Source organism: Lichenostomus cassidix, chromosome 1 (assembly GCF_008360975.1).
Source record: "Lichenostomus cassidix isolate B80296 chromosome 1, HeHo_3.0, whole genome shotgun sequence".
Taxonomy (NCBI): Eukaryota; Metazoa; Chordata; class Aves; order Passeriformes; family Meliphagidae; genus Lichenostomus; species Lichenostomus cassidix.
In genome coordinates this window covers 67,982,104-68,001,383 of record NC_139479.1, presented here as the reverse complement: position 1 = coordinate 68,001,383, position 19,280 = coordinate 67,982,104, and the positions used below count along the sequence as shown (strand labels likewise).

At 45.9% G+C, this 19,280-nt stretch overlaps 1 protein-coding gene across 3 annotated transcripts in view; it reads right to left on the bottom strand.

Annotated features, from left to right (window-relative positions):
* SLC7A1 (solute carrier family 7 member 1) overlaps positions 1-10,346 on the bottom strand; it is a 39,574-nt gene extending 29,228 nt beyond the window's left edge. For 2 of the 3 annotated variants that reach the window (XR_014852623.1, XM_085062180.1), the window contains exon 1: positions 10,226-10,343. The gene's annotated coding sequence lies outside the window, so the exon portion shown is untranslated. Of the gene's footprint in view, positions 1-10,225 lie in introns of all 3 variants that reach the window. The other variant, XM_085062194.1, reaches the window with a different exon arrangement.
* Between the last annotated feature and the right edge of the window lie 8,934 nt (positions 10,347-19,280).

Sequence of the window (19,280 nt, the reverse complement as noted above, 5' to 3'; positions counted from 1 at the left end):
ATCACTATTTTCTGATGAAAAAGCATCTAACTGAAAAGTCTCCCACCAGCTCCACTACAGTCTCCTCAAATAGTTCCTCAGCATGACTTCAAATTACACCTTACAAGCAAATTGCTTGATTTAACTCCCTCAATTTGTCATAACACCAAAGGGGATCTCCACTGATAATTAAACTTCTCAAATGAAAGCCTGAGACAGACTGGCAGGGATTCACTTGAAAAAACCCATCACCCATAATCTGCCAGGGACTCAGCCTTGGCATTGATCAGAAAAAAATTTATGTTCTAGAAAACAATATTAAATAAGTGAGCTTCTGTTTCCTTAAACACAGCTAAAAGAATACAGATCTTTGCTTAGCCAAAACCCCCTGGCTGTGTCATTCAGCATAAACAAGTTGTGGTCCTTGGACAACAGAGCTGGGAAGAAGGTGGGAAATGTCTCTTAGGGGATAAGGAAGTAAGTTAGACAGCGACAGAAGTTGGTTTGTTATTAAAACAATAGTGAGGAAACAAACAGAACTTTAAGAGCCCCAACCTTCATGCAGAACAAAAGGTATCCTGCACACACATGGGACACATCCAATCAGACTGACAGAAGAAAAGAAGGAGAAGGCTTCCCCAAACACCGTTATTTCACCAGGACAAAGGGCACAGCTGAGTTGAGATTTTGAGGTGTGGACAAGGGGTAGATCATTGTGGGTATAAATAATTGGACTTTGCTAAGTCCCTGAGCAGTGGGGAACAGGTGGAGGCCAGCAGGTAGGTTACAGTGAGCAGAGGCAGCTCCAGCTGGAGGCAGGGCCATGAGGCAGCAGCAGAGCCTGGTCACCCTTGCCAAGTGACCCAAAAGCATCCTCCGTAAGTGACAGGCTGGACCATGGACCTGTGACCATCCCTGTGGATCAGCACCTCTGCAGGTCAGATGCTTCTCAAACAGGCACACTCCCAGCACTGGTGCACCAATTAAAAACTGTCCCAGTTAAAAAAAACACTGTCCCAATTAAAAACTTCCTCCATTACCATAAAGGGTACTGAATTGAAGCAAAAGATCCATCTCCCTTACTGGGAAAGCAGGAGTGTTGTTTCTGTGAATGAGGTGGCAGAGTTTGAAGAGCTTTTTCAGACGAAAGGCTCTGTAACAAACCTTAGAGGAACTGCTCGCACAAGGGAGAACTCAGCCTGTGCTGGACACACACTCATGCAGGGAGGAGAGGAACAGAAATTCTATGTGGTCAAGAAATGGGGCTCCCTGCCTTATGCCAATGTGATTGCAGGCTTCTGAGAAAGGTTTTGCTATCCCTGGGTAACTGTGTATGCAAAGGAAGCACTCAGAGTCAGGATGGATGGGTCTTTGAGCAAACCCATGGCAGGTGAATTGGACTGCATGGAACTTCAAAGGTTCCCTCCAATCCAAACTATTCTAGGATTCTGTGAAAATTCAAATTATCTTACACCACTCCTTTAGGCTTCTGAAACCAAAACAAAGTCATTAGCAAGTAATTAGAATATATTTTTGTTAATTTATGAATTTTCCCGCTGATTTGCAGGCCATTCAAGGGCTTGCCCCATGCAGAATTCCAAGTGAGACCTGCCAGCCCTGCACCCTGGTGTGGCTGTTGGACAGTGACCGAACACAATGGAAGAAATAAGAAAAGCTTTCCTTTTCTGAAGAAATCAAAGTTAACTTTTCATTGAACACATCAGCTGAATTTAAAAATATATTACAACCTTCTGAGGACACTTGTATGACTATAGGCCTAATACTAAAGTTTTTTGCAGCTATGATTTACACCATAAGGAAGAGAAGCTGACTGTGAAAGGAGCTAAAATGTTTGCCTGTAGATTCAGTTTTCCCACATTCCAGCCATAATTCAAGGGCTGGGGAGGGATCAGCTCCTTTCAAGCATCACATGTTCATCATTGCAGGCACAGACAAGCACTTCACACCCCTTGGCTGGTGTGTGCAGACACAGCCTCTCCTGCAACAGAGAGGGTGCTGCATGTCTGCAGTTTCAGGGGTGACTCTTCCAAGTGATTCCCACTGGAAAGTTCTTCAGAAGGGCCTTCCCCTGAAAGACAGTGACCTGATGCACACTGGAACAAAAGCAATGACTGAATCCTACTGTCTGATTCAACCAGTACTGCCCTTTGACCTGACATACCCCACTAACCACGGTCACTCAGTGCCGAAGGAGACAACAGTGCATGACTTGGATGGGCCACTGCTGCCCCAGCTGCCTTGGAACAGCTCCCACAGGAGGAAGCTCCCACAAGAGGAAGCCCTAAAGGAGGCAGTCTGGGTATCCCAATCCAAGGCAGAGGGGCATGCTGAGCACCAATGGTGCGGCCACACTCCCAGCGTAACTCGGATATGGTAATGTTCCAACTTGTCCCTTTCCCCACCCATCCACGACACAAGCCTCACCAGGGACCATAGTTTTGGGATGGAAATCAGTTGCACAGGTCAGTGACAGAGCCTGGCTGCCAGGACTACAGGATATCCCTACATCAGTGTAGCCCAGACATACATTCACTCACAGAAAAATGGGAGCTGAGGATGCTGCAAGAAGGTGGACTGGAGGAGATAAAGCATGGGGCTATGTGGAAAAAAGTTCAAGTCTCAGAAGTGCTTTGCAAATTATCCCACAAGCTGTCACTACAAAGACTTCACAACTCCTAAACTGATGGATTTGCAACAAAATGCCTCAGAAAACTGCATCTGTTTTAGGCATTTAAGTCTAAAGTAAGTACGGAGCATGGCAAATCATACAAGCATGATGTTTGATTAGTATGGCAGTGAGGTAACCAATCATTCCTGTTTTCACATACAGATATCAGAGCCTAGTTTTTACATATTCTACTTAAATAAATCTCATCAGAAAAGAGCTAAAACGCTGATGAGGAATTAAATTTCACAGTAAGGGAGGTGTGGAGGGCTTTTTGCTTTGGGTAAATACTCTTTTCTTAGGCACAAGTTCACCATTCAGCTCTCTCCTGCTCCTGGACAGGAAAGCTGTTGTTTAAGAAGAGTTTTGCCTCCACCTAACCCAAACATTCAAGGCTGAAAGGCTGCTTATAGGGAAGGACTGGGGAAAAGAGGCATCCAAGCACAACCCATTTCATATTTATCTCAGAACTTCTATCCAAAGCATAATAAAAGGCTTCCCAGTCCTGTGTTGGAGCAAAGAAAGACTTACTGAAGTTTGTGGGGCTTTGTGGGGTTCTTTACCCTCAAAAAGCAAAGATGACACTGACCAGCCAAACTGTGAGCCAGACCACAAGCCACACATTTCAGGTCTCACTGCTGCCAATGCCATGCAGAGGGATCCTGCACCACCTCAACATAGGACTCCACACTGGCCAGCCCAAGAGAGATTTGGGCAGAAAGCTGTTGGGTGTGATAGTTGAAGGAGCAGTGACAGCAGGGACAATACAGGGATACCACGAGGTAAGAAATGAAAGAAGTTGGCAGACTTGGCCTGAACCTGGCCATGAGGCCACTGCAAAATACTGTGCAGACTCAGCTCCCTGTCTTGCACAAGGAGAGGCATTACCATGTAGCCACCTTTACAGTTTATTTTGCCAACTATGAGGCAAAAGCCAGGTCTTGCAAACCACACCTCTCCATGAAGAGAGCTTGTTCAGACTCCCTTGGAAGCACAAATCAACTTACAGAAGTAATTAACTCCCATGAGCTAAAAACCAGATTTGTTATCTACTTTTTATTCAACCCCATCAGTGTAGTAGTTATCCAATTTGTAGGGTAAAATATTACTCAGATTTCTGAATGTATTGGAATTGCCACCTGTACCTCCCTGCCCTTCATGCAGAAGCTTGGTCTGCCCCAAAAACTGTTCCTGCAACCCACTGACAGAGACAAGTGAAGCCACCCAGCACACAGTCCTGTCAAGGAAAGTTATACTACTATCCTTAAAAATAATTGTGTCGCTATCAGCAAAACAGTGTTTGGAGTAAGTATGCATTTTTTATTGGGAGAAAAATTACTAATATCATCCAGTCTGCTTAACTTTTTAAAACGTTATTTTCTCTTTCCCCATCATCATTCTGGCATCAAAGGAAATCATTCCTAATTATGTTTATGGGACTGGGGGAGTACACAGAGAGACCTAGATATGACAGTCTCGGAGAAGTATCTTGAAATGTATAATGCAACACCTCTCAGAACATGTGGAGTGCCATTTCTCCCCATGTCACTCACCCAGAACAAGAAACTTTGAAGTACAATAAATTCTGCTGCTGCAAGATGCTATAAATGACACCAAGAAGGAAACAAACAACTGGCTGTAAATATTCTGCTTAGCTCCACTGTGCTGGAACTTGCAAAAGAAAATAGGTGGTTTTAAAGCAAAGTACGTGAAACAAATTATAATTACCATTTTCCCCCCAAGGGTCTGAACAGGAGCATGAAAAGCAAAGAACTGCTCTTGTGTTTTTGATGGTGCCCTACACCATGCTGTTCTGCTCTCCAGGTATTTCCTTTGAAGGAAAAAACAGGTTCAAAAGTATTCTAACGTCTGTGACGGTTTATCTGGAGCAGCCAAAGAACAACAATGTGGCTTCATCACTTACACAAGTTTTTCTGGGGGTCATCCTTGTGTTTCTTCACATGCCAACCAGGTTATGAGGGGCAGGATTTCTGCCCACTCCAAAGCATGGGGACTTAGGGTGTCATCTCACCCCTCTCTGTAACCAACAGGCTAAGACAGGCACCTCCAGGCATAAACTTACCCCTTGGAGGAGAGATGGGAGCTATAGCCCTGTAGAGTCACCTGCTTTCCCAAGCCACTGCAGGGCTCTAGCAGACATCTACAAAAACTCCACCACACCTATGTTCGAAATGGGAGACAGGACTGCACCTAGACCCAGCTGCAGCTAAAACACCTTGATGAATTTTGACTGGTCTTTCTGTGGACAGTTAATAAAAGGATATGAAAGTCTCTGAATAGTCTTAGAGGGTTTAACAATTCAGACATGCACTTCTCTCACAAGACCAATGACGCCTACTTATGTTCACCTTCCTCAAAAATAAGAGTGCTTCCTGGAGAAAACTTTGGATTTCAGGACTGTCCAAGCACTGATCCTAGTGCTTCCAGAGCAAAGCATAAACATGTTGCTTCTGCTGTTCTCCAGTTACTTAGCTATTACACTTTTCACTGTATTGCTTGTGTTGGTACCTTTCCTGAACTATAAAGCTGCTAAAGGCCAAATTTCTATTTCCTTCTCACAGAAGTTCTCACTTCCAAAATCCCAACAAACACCTATTGTTTTTCTCCTCCAAGATGTAGCACCTCCACCCCAATCCATCATCCAGCTGATGACTTCTGGGTGTTGTACCTTCTTTTTGCTTAAGGTGCCAGAACATTTTGCTCCTTTCTTCCAGCCAAATGCACAGCCAGAACGGACATGCCTAATGCTCCTCAAGTCAGCATGGACAGACAGACAACGGTACAGCACTTCACTTCAAACTTACATCAGCCAAGCGCTGTATTCTTCTCAACAGCCTCCCCTCAGCTTTTGGAAGCTATAAGCACACAAACCATCCTGATGCACAGACTGTCCCTGCAACGTGAGACAAAGAGTAAGAGTTTTCATGTCACATATGTTACAGGTCACCCTGTTTTGTGAACTTTTTGGAGGGAGAAAAACAAATAAAGCAGCATGCAGCAGCATCCTTTGATTGGGAATTGCTAGCTGAAGCTGCTTTATAAAGGAGTCACTGCAACAGAACAACCTATTTCTACAAACTCAACAATGTATTATTTCCAACTAGTTTAAGAATTTGTCACCTGACAAAAGCAAGCTATTCTTCAGCTTAAGGAAACAGTTCATTTATCAAATCACAGTCATTTCTGTGATTTGATCACAGCCTGCTGCATACACATCCGAATAAACCTCCTACATCATCGTTCCCAAATGAAACTATGACTAGCTAACAGTGGACTGATTTTGTTACAGTTTAAAGCTTGAACTTTCCCCCCGCTTCTTAATTTTCCAGAATTGGTTTTGCTTACTGACTCCAGATTTCACAGTAAACAGTTTGGGGCAACAGATCCTTTGGAAGCAAGCTCATCCAAGCATGTCAGCATACTTTACCCATAAAATTAAAGGGTGATTTTGCATGCTATCTTTTTTACAGCAACGGAACGTGCCACTACACCACATCCTACAAATATACCCCAAAGGGTAACTCATGGCAAACTCACCTTTGGTTTAATCAAACCACTCAACCAATGTGGTCCACTGCCAAAATATAGAGCAGCAGTTACCAATGCAGACTTGTTTTCTTACTGCTCCAAGTGTATCATCTGCAGTTGTAAATGTCCCCAAATGGTCGATATCACCACTGCCTTTTATCACCCAGACATCCTCATCCTTGCTGGTCTGCACACTGAGATATCTGTGCAGCATCCTGGACCACTTCACTCAAACACTGCCAACCTAAGTTACAAATATTTTCTGAACAGTTTGTCACTTGAGTAAAAAAACCAAAACCAAAGAGGAACTGAAAAAAGGTACCTGGAACCAAGCATCTCACAGTATTCTATTTTGGAAACTCTGAAATCAAGCACTTCTGTACCTGATACCATTCACAGAATTTATGATCCACCACCTTGGTGATCTCCAGCAGAGTCAGGAACCCTGGTAAGGGTAGCAGCTGCTGACTCATCTTTGAGGGAAGGCAGCCCCAGCCAGTGCTGCCAGGGCAAGCAGTGTTAGATTTCTACAAACCGCAGCAGGAAGGTGGGAGCCACAGCTCCTGATCCCTGACACCCCCAAACTGCCCAAGAACCATAGGCAATAGTCAAGAATCCCATAACTAGTGGGTCCATCATATGGCAAGTAATAGCCTCCATGTTTTGTTTGACCATCAGACTAAGTTATGCCTTTTTCTTCCCTTTTTTTTTTCTTAAGTAGGTTTTAGTGGCCAGTAACATAGCAACAACTGTACTAAAGAGGAAGTGCTCAAGTACCAAAACAAACCCACCCCTATGGCAAAACTGCCACAACTCTTCCCAAAGTCATTGAGAGTCCAAGAACCTCACAAGTTTCCTGAGATAAAACACTTAGACCATTCATGCCTGCTTTTCTACTCAGTGGAAAGCAGATGAGTACATGAGCACATCAGGTCTCAACTCATTTACTTTAACACACTGGGCCGAGATGAATCACATCCCAGGAATGTCCATCCCTCCCCATCTAGACCACCCTAGACATGGATGAATACACATAGCCAGATGAATACCACCTTCAACACATTCAACACATGACAGATTTTCAAGGATTTTGACCCTGACATAATGAAGAATGGGAACGTAAGAGGTAATGAAAAAAATCTAGGATACTGCCAAACAGACTGATGTACGCAGAAGACCTACCCTGGATTACTAACTCTGGTCAGTATTGACTGACTCAATGGTTCTGATGGTCAGTAGTGGTAGTTTTCAACATACAGTTAAGTCAGCAGGACTTCTCAGCTCATCCTTCAGGAGAGGCAAAGGGGCTGTGTCACATCCCCACCTGCCCTTTGCACCACAATGGCACAGCCAATAAATCTTGCCAGCATCTACCCAGCACATCTGCAGACAAAGTAACTCACCCTCTCTTCCTCCTGCCCCACTCTACACTGATGCTTTTAGCATCACGGATACGGGTCAAAAGAAGAGAATTAAACTTACCACTTTGTCTCCTACTCACATAAAGCTGGGATACAATTGCAAGTGACATTTCTGAAAGGCTATGTAAGTCTCATTAACCTGTCCTCAAGGTGGAGGAACTTGCTAGATCAAGAGTCGACTAAAGGTAACAGAGGCATTAACTGCAATAAGACCCCTGCCCTCCTTCACTCAAACCGTATTTCTCCCTCTCTTCTTATCCATCTGCTTTTTTCTTCTTTTCCCACCAATCCTTTCTCCTCCCCCTTGCACACACCAGGCCACCAACTGTGCTCAACACCAGCTAGATTGGTACTCATTCCCGTCATCTCAGAATCATGCTATCATTAAGGTTGGAAATGGACTCCAAGATTACAAAATCGAATCATTCACAGTGTCACACAACCAGAGACACAGAGCTCAGGCACACCACCACGAGGAAGAACACTACCTGCCACCTGGCAGTAGATTATATGGGAAAAAGGAGGAAGAAAAAAAAGAAGGAAGAGGAAAAAAAAAGAAAGGGAGTGACAAATGTTTCAACAATACAACTCAGAACTGGTTTCTCTGGTAACTGATTAACCAGTTACTAGCTTCCTCTTCTCTGAGCTAATTGCTTCCGTATAGAAAATATATGGAAGCAATATACTCCACGAGGAGTCAAGAGCATATTGTGTCTCACCCACATTCACAACTGAACTGCTTGAATTAGAAGCCTGGTAGGCCTTAGGTTTCTGCTACAGCCCACTCAAAACAAGCAGTGCCTTCTGAACACTCCCTCTCATTGTTAAGCACAGCCCTACACGCAGTAAGGCTCAAAACTTTACAAATACCAACAAAGTGGCATAAATCAGGGACCAAACACCCATCAGTTCCCCTGCTCAAGAAAAGGCTTTATTTCAAAGCCAACGTGACTATCTAAGGCATGCATGTGATGGAGCATAGTCAAGGTCTGTCCCCACCAGACTGCTCAAAATGCAAGACATTCAAAATACTTGAATGCAAAATAACTTTCAAGAGTTGTGGTAATGCATGAGCTTGCTCCTTCTTTGTGCCAGGGTCAGCACTTGCACCTACAGAGCCTCTGCCATTACACTGTCCCTCCTCTTTTTGCATCGTATGGAAAACTTGTCCAAAAAACACATCAGTTGGCCGCTGAAGGCAAAAGACGTCCACAGAGTACCTGACCAGAAAGGTAAATTTCCACCTGTTTTTTCCAAGCTTTCACTGTATTTGCCTCTAACTTGGAGACAGTAGACCATCAAGCATCAGCAAGTAAATAGCTTCAAGAAGCATTGCTGTCTCACTGCAGAGGGTCCCACACGACACCAACATTGCCATGTGTGACCACATTTTCACCACTTGCCCCCATGGCTCAGAGTCCACAGAGATGGGCAAAGGGAAGCATAATAGGGCACCCACTAGTCCAGCTGATGTTGGACATCGCCATGAAGCTGTTGCGCAAGCCTGAAATAACAGTTTCAAATTACCACACACAAGCGGCAAAACCACTGAGCTAAGTGCCAGCTAACCCATAAAGCTGCAACACCAGGACCACCTCAGCTCTTCTGCCCAGATCTGCAGCCTCTGTAGAGCTGCAACTGCCTTTCTGTTACGAGCCTATACAGCGCGTACAAGAATCACCTTGCTCCAAAACGAATGTTTCTAGCAGCTGACAACACAACTAACCACGTTCGTAGTCCCAATCTCCCGGCCCAGCCTCAGCTACATGCGAATTTACTCTTCAAGATTTTTAGCGGTTCCCCCAGCTCCACCCCATCTGCCACACACATTCACACATACATGTACAAAAGAGATGAGACGCATCTGTTAGCCAGGACAGCTGCCTGCAAAACGCTGACAAACCAAACGGAGACAGTCGCTGTCCTGGTCACAGGAGCAGCTTTGGGAGCAGCAGACTCCAGCATCCCGGGGTACGGGCATGGCTCAAGCCCTATGGGCGACACCGGCATTCTCGGCAAATTCTCAGCCTCTTTTAAGGTGGTGATGAAGGAAGCAAAGCACAGCATGGCAGTCCCTAGGGAGCTACCCTGGCCATGGGAAGGCCGTCAGGGACACGGCCCAGGGTTTCTCCTTGGCACCTGGGCCTTCAGCTCCAGCACAGCGTGTTCCCTGCGGCGCTGCTCGCACCGCAGAGAGAAGGTAAGCAAGGAAAGGGGTTCGCTCGGGAACAGGCAGGCACGGATGCGTGCTCCCCAGCTCTGCCCTGGCCCTCTCCATCTCTGGCACAGGGCAGGGGGGCCGGAGGAGGCCGTGCGCCCACGCGCTCCGGGAGCGCCAGGAGAGGCCCTGCCCGCCGGCACCCCGGGGGAGGCAGAGGGGCTGCGGCAGAGCTCCGGCAGCCCGGGGCGGGGGGCGGCGAAGGCCGGGGAGCTCCGGGAGGGACGGGCCGCGGGGGCGCGCAGGGGCGGCAGCGGGCCGGGAGCGCGCTGCGCCTGCTGCACCGCGCAAAATGGACGCACCGCGTGGGGCCACAGCCACCGGCACCGCCGCACGGCCGGCCCCGGCCCCGACCTCATCCCCGGCACTTACCCGGCGCTGGCGGGGTCGGGCAGGCCTTGAGTCCCCGCCGCAGCTTTAGATCCCCTGCGCGGGCCCGCCCTGCGCCTGCCCGCCCAGTCCCAATGAATGGGAGGCGAGGCGGGGCTTTTTTGCCCCCTGCGAGTGGGGACGAATATTCCAGCTTTCCCGTAGGCCCCCTCAGCTATCGAAGGTCTCCATGCAACCTTCTCTTCTCCAGGCTGAGCAGCGCCTGATAAGCACAGTAGACCAGCATTTCACTCACTCGATAAGAATAGCAGAACAGCACAACGTTTTACTTTTATCAAGGATAGTAGAACAGAACAGAACAGCCTTGGAGAAATAAATTAAGGATGTAACTCAGGCAAACAGAAGTCATGCAAAACGCAAGCAGGATGTCAGCTCAGCTCTGCAAGGCTGACAAAGTTATGCCAAACAGCGATACTGTGCTTAAATCAACAGCGGGGGTCGAAAAACAGCCCCCTAAAAAGGACACCAGATGTTGAAGCCAGACCCCAAAGAACCATAGAAGGACTTTGGTAAAGGGAGCGACTACGTAAGATAGTCAAGGAAGGGGGGATAGCTAATGAATATGTAATCAGTGTGCATGATAAAAACTGTTCACCTGACACTCGGAGCATCTATTAGAGGAAATTCCCTCCAAGTGACTGTAATAAAGAATGTAATGAAGAATTATTGTAATGTTGTAATAAAGAATGCCTGGTATCTAGTACTCAGAACTGTGTTATAAAGTTTCTATCTGGCTGATTTGAGTATTACCCCAACTCTCTCCATATGCAGAACCAGATGCAGCACTCCAGGTGGGGTCTGACAAGAGCAGAGTAGAGAGGGAGAATCACCTTCAGCCTGCTGGCCACGTTTCTTTTGATGCAGCCCAGGATTCAATAATGGTGGACACTGGTGGACTTCGACTACGCTTTTGACATTACCTACCATGAAGAACAACAACCCCAACCAGGAAAATCCACTGTTGATGAAACTGCCATGGCTGTCCCCAAAACTGGGGCAAACAGCCTAAAAGAGCTGTGGATGTTGGAAGGAGAACAGCATGGGGTCTGTGCCAGGCTTGGCAAGATCCCATTTCCACTGCCATTCATAAGAGACCACTATGGGAAAATTGTCCAGTGCGCTGCAGGACGAGACAGCATCTGAACGTGAATTGTGAAGAAACTGTCCAAAATAAAGTGGAATTCTAGAAGTGAGAAGAGTGATAGTTACGGAAAGAAAACCAAATATGCAGTGAAGAGCATTTGGCTGAGCAACCAAGTCAAATTGCACAAGAGGAGGTTTAGATTGGATATTAAGAAAAATGTCTTCACCAAAAGGGTTGTGAAGCATTGGAACAGGCTGCCCAGGGAAGTGGTGAGTCATGACTCCTGGAGGTATTTAAAAGTGTAGGGACACTGAGGCACATGGCTTAGTGGTGGATTTGGTAGTTAATGGCTGTCATGTTAATGGCTGGGCTATATGATCTTAGAGGTTTTTTGAAACCTAAACGACTCTCATTAGAAAAAGATCAGGAGATTACAGTGGATCCCAAAAGCCATGTGAGACTGCTGCATAGGACTAATAGTACTAATGAAATAAAAAGTACTACTCGAAAGATCTGTATCTTTCTAGTAGAGCACCTTATTTGAAACATATGTAGGATGCAGAAAGAAATTATGAAGCTGTAATCAGTAGTGCTGAAACTTTGGTACTGTGCTTATTTTGACATCAAACTATAAAGAAATACATCTACTTGGTGGAATCCTGGAAAAAAATGCTGGTAGGAACCACATTCATTAAAGAAAAATGTAAATAATTGCTTTTCTTTTCCAGAACAAAGGTAGAGCAGTAGAACAAATCTTCAGTGAATAAAAGGCAAAAGCATAACCAAGAAAGAAAGAAAGAAAGAAATTGTTAAATCTCAATTGCAGCTGCACCAGGCTCATTAACAGTAACCCACTGGAGAGGCTGGAGGACATTTTGGGGGTAAGCATTCACAGAACCCCCTCAAACAACGTTTTACTGCTGTGTTTCTTCATCAGCTGCTCCATGTGAGATCAACAGCTATACCTGTCATGTTGCCATCTGCTTGTGCCTGTCAATGCCATAGAGCCCTGGTTCATCTCCTGGTATTAATAGATGTGGTTGCATAAATAAGGGGAGTGGTGGTCTGAGATAATGGCTCCTAAAATTTTTCTGGGAAAAAATCTCTCTTTTATGCCAAGCTGAAGTACCCAAGAACACCAAGTACCAATTAAAATTAAACCCCCCCCAATCAAACAATTGTTCTGAAATTTCTCTTCTTTTTGTTGGAATCAAACTCTGTGTTCAAAAATCATTTGTCACACCTTAATCCTTCCTTGCTCTTTAATCAAGCAGCTGGTCAGCTTGTCCTAGTTCATTTTAGTCTGTGGAACCCAGGAGTGGCATTATTCCATGTTCTCTTCTATCCTGGGCCTCATGTTGTCTCTTTTGAACCTGCTATTTGTTAGCTTTCTTTTTCTTGCACTGGACAAGACAGTGAAAAATTCATGCCTACATCCATCTCTGTGTTTTGCAAGCTTTTCAACATCTTTAGGAAATATATATTAACAATATAATATGTATTTATATTTGATATATATTTATATATTTAAGATCTTAATTTCTAGTCTGGAAGGATCCAGTCAACTTAGTTATCCTTTTCATGGAAATAATTTTATGCTTTTGGTCTTCCTCAGTGCCCTCACTGGACCTTTTGCCATCTCATTCTAAGTAAGACACCTAAAGTGCACTAGCTGAGTCATAATCTGGAAAGACCTAGCCACACCCCAGCCATCTACTGGGAACGGTCCCTGTGGGCATATCATCATCCCAAACATGCCTATGTGTTGTTCCAAGAGGGTGTTAGCTGTTACAGGCAAAAACTGTGCCAGGGTGGCACAAACACTGTGGTGCTGACTCCTTCTATGCTTGTAATTTAAACAAGGCTAAGGAATGCTCATGGAACTTAATCATCCTTTTGCTACAATTTTTTAGAGGCGCCGACAGCACAGTTTGGCCATAGTATGGGCATTAACCATTCTGTTCCATAAGCATTTTCTGTCTTCATCAAGTTTAGTAGATTAATAAAATGCAGTCAATTCGGCTTGTGGAACAGTGTTTAGGGACATGCCCTATGTGCTGCTTAACGACCAAACACAGACATGGCCTGGATGTGTGAAATTAAGTGTGAGATGAATATTGCCTTCTCTACCACAAAAAAAGCATGATAGGTAAAGCAGTGAGAAGGGCAGAGCTGCTTTGACTAAGCAGCTCAACATTTCCCGGGAGAGGGCTGTCTTGCAGACATACCTGTAGCAGGAGCTGTTTAATACCATGGGCAGTTGAGGACTGGTACACCATCCTCATCATGTTTTATTTGCTAATACAGGTGGAACCAGGGAGGCTGGAGCTTTGCTGCAAGCCTAAAACCAGACAAGACAGTTTTGGACAGGTGACTTTGGCATTTCCTAATGAGCAGCTCATGTGAGACACCACACCAGTTGTGATAGATTTTAGCCCCCAGAACGTGACTTTCTCTCATTTACTAGACAAAAGAATAAGACATCTTCCTCAACGTTGTACATTTTGTTCCCAGAGCTAAATTAACTTCCTGGCATTACAGGCCTGTATACCCCCTAGATCTGGCCCTTGATCCGAAGTATGATCCAAATACTGTGTTTGATCTCAGCCTCCTACTCTGTACACAGCAGCCCCACTTCCTTCTTTTTAAATTTTGTTTCTATTTATACAGTTAACAAACCTTTCCGCATTCATCTTCACAGATCTTTGCAAGGTCTAACTCAGCTTGACTTTTGGCATTTGGTGCTGTATTTCCACAGTTTTTGACCTTCAAAACATAGCTGCATAGACTGACTGACCTCTTTATCCGTTCCCATAGAGTGTTTACACCTAGCATCCTTCCTTGGACAGTCATTCATCCAGGTAACTCCAGAGGATGTCCTTGTTCATTTTCCCCTTTTTTAGCATGCAAATTCCAGAAAGGTTTTCTACCTCTGATGTAAAATCTCATACACCCTCATATGCAACCCCAGAGCTTGTCAAACTAATTAACTCCATTCACTACTTTTCTTAAATTTCTTGATGTTTTCCCCATGGAAAAACTAACAAGCAAACAAAACCCATATATATATAAGAAATATATTTTCAAAAACAAAACCCATATAAGAAATATATTTTCCCCCATTCGATTGAAATGCTATCAAGAATCAACACTCTGATCCATTTTTTTTTTCACTGTAACTAATTCTTCTATAATGTGTTTACTACCAAAAGTACACCCCGAAAACATCCCATTTTGCTTTTGGAGATACACAAGTGTAATATCACATCCCTTTATTCTTGAATTTGCAGCCAGAACATTAAACTCTTTCATACTGACAATTCACAGTAATATTTGTTCTTGATACTAAAGAGACATTAAAGGTCTCTTTAGGTTTTCTACAGGTCTCAAAAAGGTTTTCTAAAAGAGGCCTCTAACACCATCCTGGTTTTCTCCTTCACTGTCCTTTCCCAGAGGATTTTGATTCAACACATTCTGTTTTCTTCCTGTTTTCTGTTAGCTTACTTTATTATCTGTCACTGTCATCCTCATTCAGTAGTGATCAAGAAGACAAATCTAACATAGGGGTTTTTTGGTAAAGGAAGAGAGAACTGTACAGGAAGCCTTGCTATGGGTCTGCTGTGCTCACATCTTGAGAACTGTGCCCACATCCCCTCCTCAGGAAGCTGTGGAGAGCAGTGAGGTCGCCTCTTAGCCTCCTTTGCTCTAAACTAGAAAAAGCCAGAGTCCTTTGCTGCTGCTCACAGGACTTGCCTTACAACTCTTTCTCCAGCTTTGTTGTCCTTCTCTGACACAATTGAGTACCCTCACAACTTTCTTAAATTGTGCAGCCCAGAACTAAAGATGAAACTCGAGGCCACACCAACGCTGAATGCAGCAGGACAATCCCTTCTTTTGCCCAGCCAGTGATGCTGTTTGATGCACCCTGGGACAGGGTTTGCCCTCCTGCCTGCCAGGCATCACTGCTGACTCAGATTGAGCTGCTGCACACCAGGAACATCAGATCCTTCTCTGCAGGGCTGCTTTCCATCCATTCCTCCCCCAGTGTTCTCTTGTGCCTGGCATTCATTCATCCTGGGTGCAGAATCCAGCATTTGGACTTGTTAAATTTCATGCTACAAATCAAAGCCCAATGTTCCAATCTGTGTAGATCCTTCTGCAAAGCCCCCTGTTCCTCAAGAAAGCCAAAAGCATCTCCCAGTTTGGTATCACCAGCAAACTCCAGGTTCACCAGTAATGGTGCACTGAACTCCTACATCCTGATCGTTGATAAGTACAGGAACAGGACTGACCTTGGATCGGATCCTTGAGGAGCACCGCTGGGGACTGGTCACCAGCCCCATTCACTACAACCCTTTGAACTTTGTCCTTCAGCCAGTCTTTCACCCACCATGCCATGATGGTTTTATGTGCCATGTTCTTCCATACTCAAATCCTGTTTCTGTGGGTTTTTATGTCGCTCACATACACCCTTTGCACTCTCTTCACAGAATCAAAGAATGGGTCAAGTTGGAAGGGACTACAGTGGGGCGTCTGGTCCAACCTTCCTGCTCAAGCATGATCATCCTAGAGCACATGGCACAGGATTGCATACTGATAGTGCTTGAATGTCCTCCGGTGAGAATGTCTTTTCTGCTGCTTCTCTTTTTTTTTCTCAGCTCAGTCTTTGCAGTAGTAGAGAAGTTTTGCTATTTCTGCCTTCCTACCTGAATTAAAGACCTGAATTAAAAGTCTCTTCTTTAGCAGGACCAAACTGTGATGGTAGGGCTCCATGAGCATCCTCTGTATGGCAGAGGATCATTTCCAGTATCTCTTGATAACTCAGGCAATGCATGATAGCCAAATTCTTAACTCTCGCTCTGCCACTGCTCCAGGTGATGGTTTCTGGGGGTACGAGCAAGGTCCGGGGGAAAAAACAGGCAAGCCACACCGCAAGCAAGCAGGCTGTGCCGGTGACCACCACCGCTGAGTACAATGTAATGATTAGACTGAACCATGCCGGGATGAAGGGCGTGTTCACACCTTGAATCCCCAGGAACCGGTGAGGCAGGAGCAGCCTCCCGCCCGGGGCCCAGCCCGGTGATCAGTCCGAGGCCATCCCGGCTCCATCCCGCTCCCATCCCGGCTCCATCCCGCTCCCATCCCGCTCCCATCCCACCACCCCCCACCCCCCACCCCCCACCCCCCCACCCCCCCACCCGGCCCATCCCGGCCTGTCCCGCTCCCTTAGCAGGACGGCGGCGGAGGCCCCGGGCACAGACGCCGTCCTGCGGCGCCCCCGTGCGGGCGGCCGGGGTGCTGCCTCCCGCGCTGCCTCCAGCGCTGCCTCCGCCGTTCCCTTCCCTTCCCGCGGCGCGATCGGCGGGAATCGTCTCCAGCCCCGCCCAGACCCCGGCAGCAGCGGCTGCTCCACGGGGCTCAAGCCTCGGCTAACAGTGGGTGTTGCTGGGGCTTCACCCTGCCGCCCGCCGGGCCAGACCCGAGGTGTCCGCTCCCCTGAGGTCCCCAGGTTTATGGGGGGCTCCTGTTAGAGCAGTTAGTGCCCATTTTAAGGATAGACCCTCGCTTCCCTGGGTTGACCTTCCACCACAGAACCTTCCTCTCTCCAGGAAGGAACCAACCCACAAAGACATTTAGGCACCTAAATTCCCCGATTTCTGTAGGATGTTGATACCTCAGTATATGTGTAGGTCTTAACTTCTTTCACATTCTCCAAGCAACATGGAATTTCCCACTGGGCTGATGGAGAAACTCCCCAGGAAACCCCAACAAAGACTCCTTTATTGACATAAAGTAAAGCAAAACTCCCCGACTGTGTACCTGTGGAACACCTGTGTTCCATAGAGGTGGTGGTTGTGTTTCTTCACCAAAAATTACATTGCACTCATGGCACAAAGCAATAAACATCTAAGGGGAAAACCATTCCCACCCAAAGACTGTGCTCTAGTGAGGTTGGGTGGTTTGGCGGGCTTAAATAAGATGGATGCAGTTCAGAAAGTGCTGGTGGGGCTAATGCAGTCTCCTGAGCCTTGGCTAGGTCAGATGCTGAGCAGGGTGGCTGCTGAGCCCTCCTGACACCTACAATGGGGGCAACACAGTGGGGCACTGGCTGAAATCAAATTATCCCAAGACTGGCTCTTACTGCCGTGAGAGCAGCCTTCCTGGATATGGTCTGGAAGAAATGCTCCTGAGGAAAAAGCATCCTCCTCCTTATTTAAGCGTTCCCAAATATGGCATATTGCCTGCAAAAGAAGCCATTACTGCAGCTTGTACTTGAACCTGCTTTATTATACCAGACAATGCCTGGACTTCCACCCTTCTCCATTTGACATATATTCCACACAAAAATTGCACACCCTCTAGAAATATCCTTTTGGACTCCCCATTGCTCCTTGAGGAGTAGGGTCATTGCTCTCCACAGCTCCTGTTCTCACTCCTTGCAGCTGAGCCTCAGACACATAAGTGTCCTGTGTCCATCCAGGACAGAATTAATTTTTGCAGCAGCCATGAGGAGGGGAAGCCTGGACCCATGTGAATGTGGCTTGGAAGTTACTATACCACCTCACGTCAGTTGCTGGGATCAAGGGTTTGGGGTTCTGTGGCTTCTGTGGAGAAGGGCTTTCTTTTCCCATCAGGAAAAATGTGGTATGGATGGCTAGAGCTGGTTGGTATTTGTTGTGGATTTTCCATATAAATAATTTCTTTGTCTTATAACTCAAATTATTAATATTGTTGCTGTTACTGTTTGGTTTCTTATCTCATTGCTCTTTCCAGTAAATTGTTCTTATCTTAACTCGTGTTCTTTGGTTTTTGTGCTTTCAAGTGGACGGGACTTTTTTTAGTGGGACTACTAAATTGAAGTATACCATTCCTAAACCATAAAAAGCCATGTGTTACCAGAGTGTACCAATTTGCCGTCTGTTCTCAGCTCCCAAATCTTTGTTCCTCTGAACTAATGGCTCTTCTTCTTTTGTCTTTCTTTTTTTTTTCTTTTTGCCAGCATTCCCCTATCTAGACCCTGCTGTCCATCAGAAAATTGTTTCAATTCCTGGAAAAGTAGATCCTTCCAGGTCCATGGTCTGTCCTAGCTCTCAGAAAGAACTTCAGATCAGATAACTCTCCTTCAGGTGGCTTGTTTAGCCTTTTCCAGCCCTTCAAACCCAGCGTTTCTTCTTCTCTATTCAATAGCCCTGCCACAATGACACAGTTCAGGCCTGTATCTCCTCTGCTTTGGAGTCTCACAGCCTGTCTGGTGCAGGGTAGACTGGTGTAGCCTAGGTGCAGCCTGAAACCACTGTCTCCCAAGGTACCATCTTTGAGATTCCTTCCTTCTGTTCTGTTCCTTCCCTCAAGCTGCACTATACCAAGGCAGTGAGAGGCAGATATGGACATCTTTCCCAGGCAGGATCATGTACCCACTCTCTCTCCTCACTGCCCTTCCAGAAAAATCTGTGCCTTGTGCTTGCTCATGGGTTTCCCCCAGCCCCTGTCCTTTGTCTCCCTCTCCTGCTCTGAGATGGTTGCCTACAACCAGGAATCCATGAAGGAACATTTTATGCAGTCTTCAAAGAGAAAGGGCTACCCTTGCAGGAAACTTGAAGATGACAATGAAAATGCAGCATGGAATTATGTGCACGTGGTGATTCCTGTTTATGCTTGCCTAATGTGGCCCATTCCTCTTTGGACATTCGTAGTCATTTACTACCCCCTTCTAGGATTGTAATATTGCTTTATTTTAATGCACATACCTTGTGTGCAATTCTCTAAGACCTCATGGGTTTTGGCTGCTGTTTATGCCCTTTTTTTTCGCAGAGGAGTAATTATGTTCCACCCCATCTAGAAATTCCCCAGCCTTTCCCTCCCACTGGTAGCATTTAATACTTTTCTCCAAAGCAACATATCATCCTCCAGTCTCTCAGTAAAAGAAAAAATGTGTTTGAGGCAAAACATCTG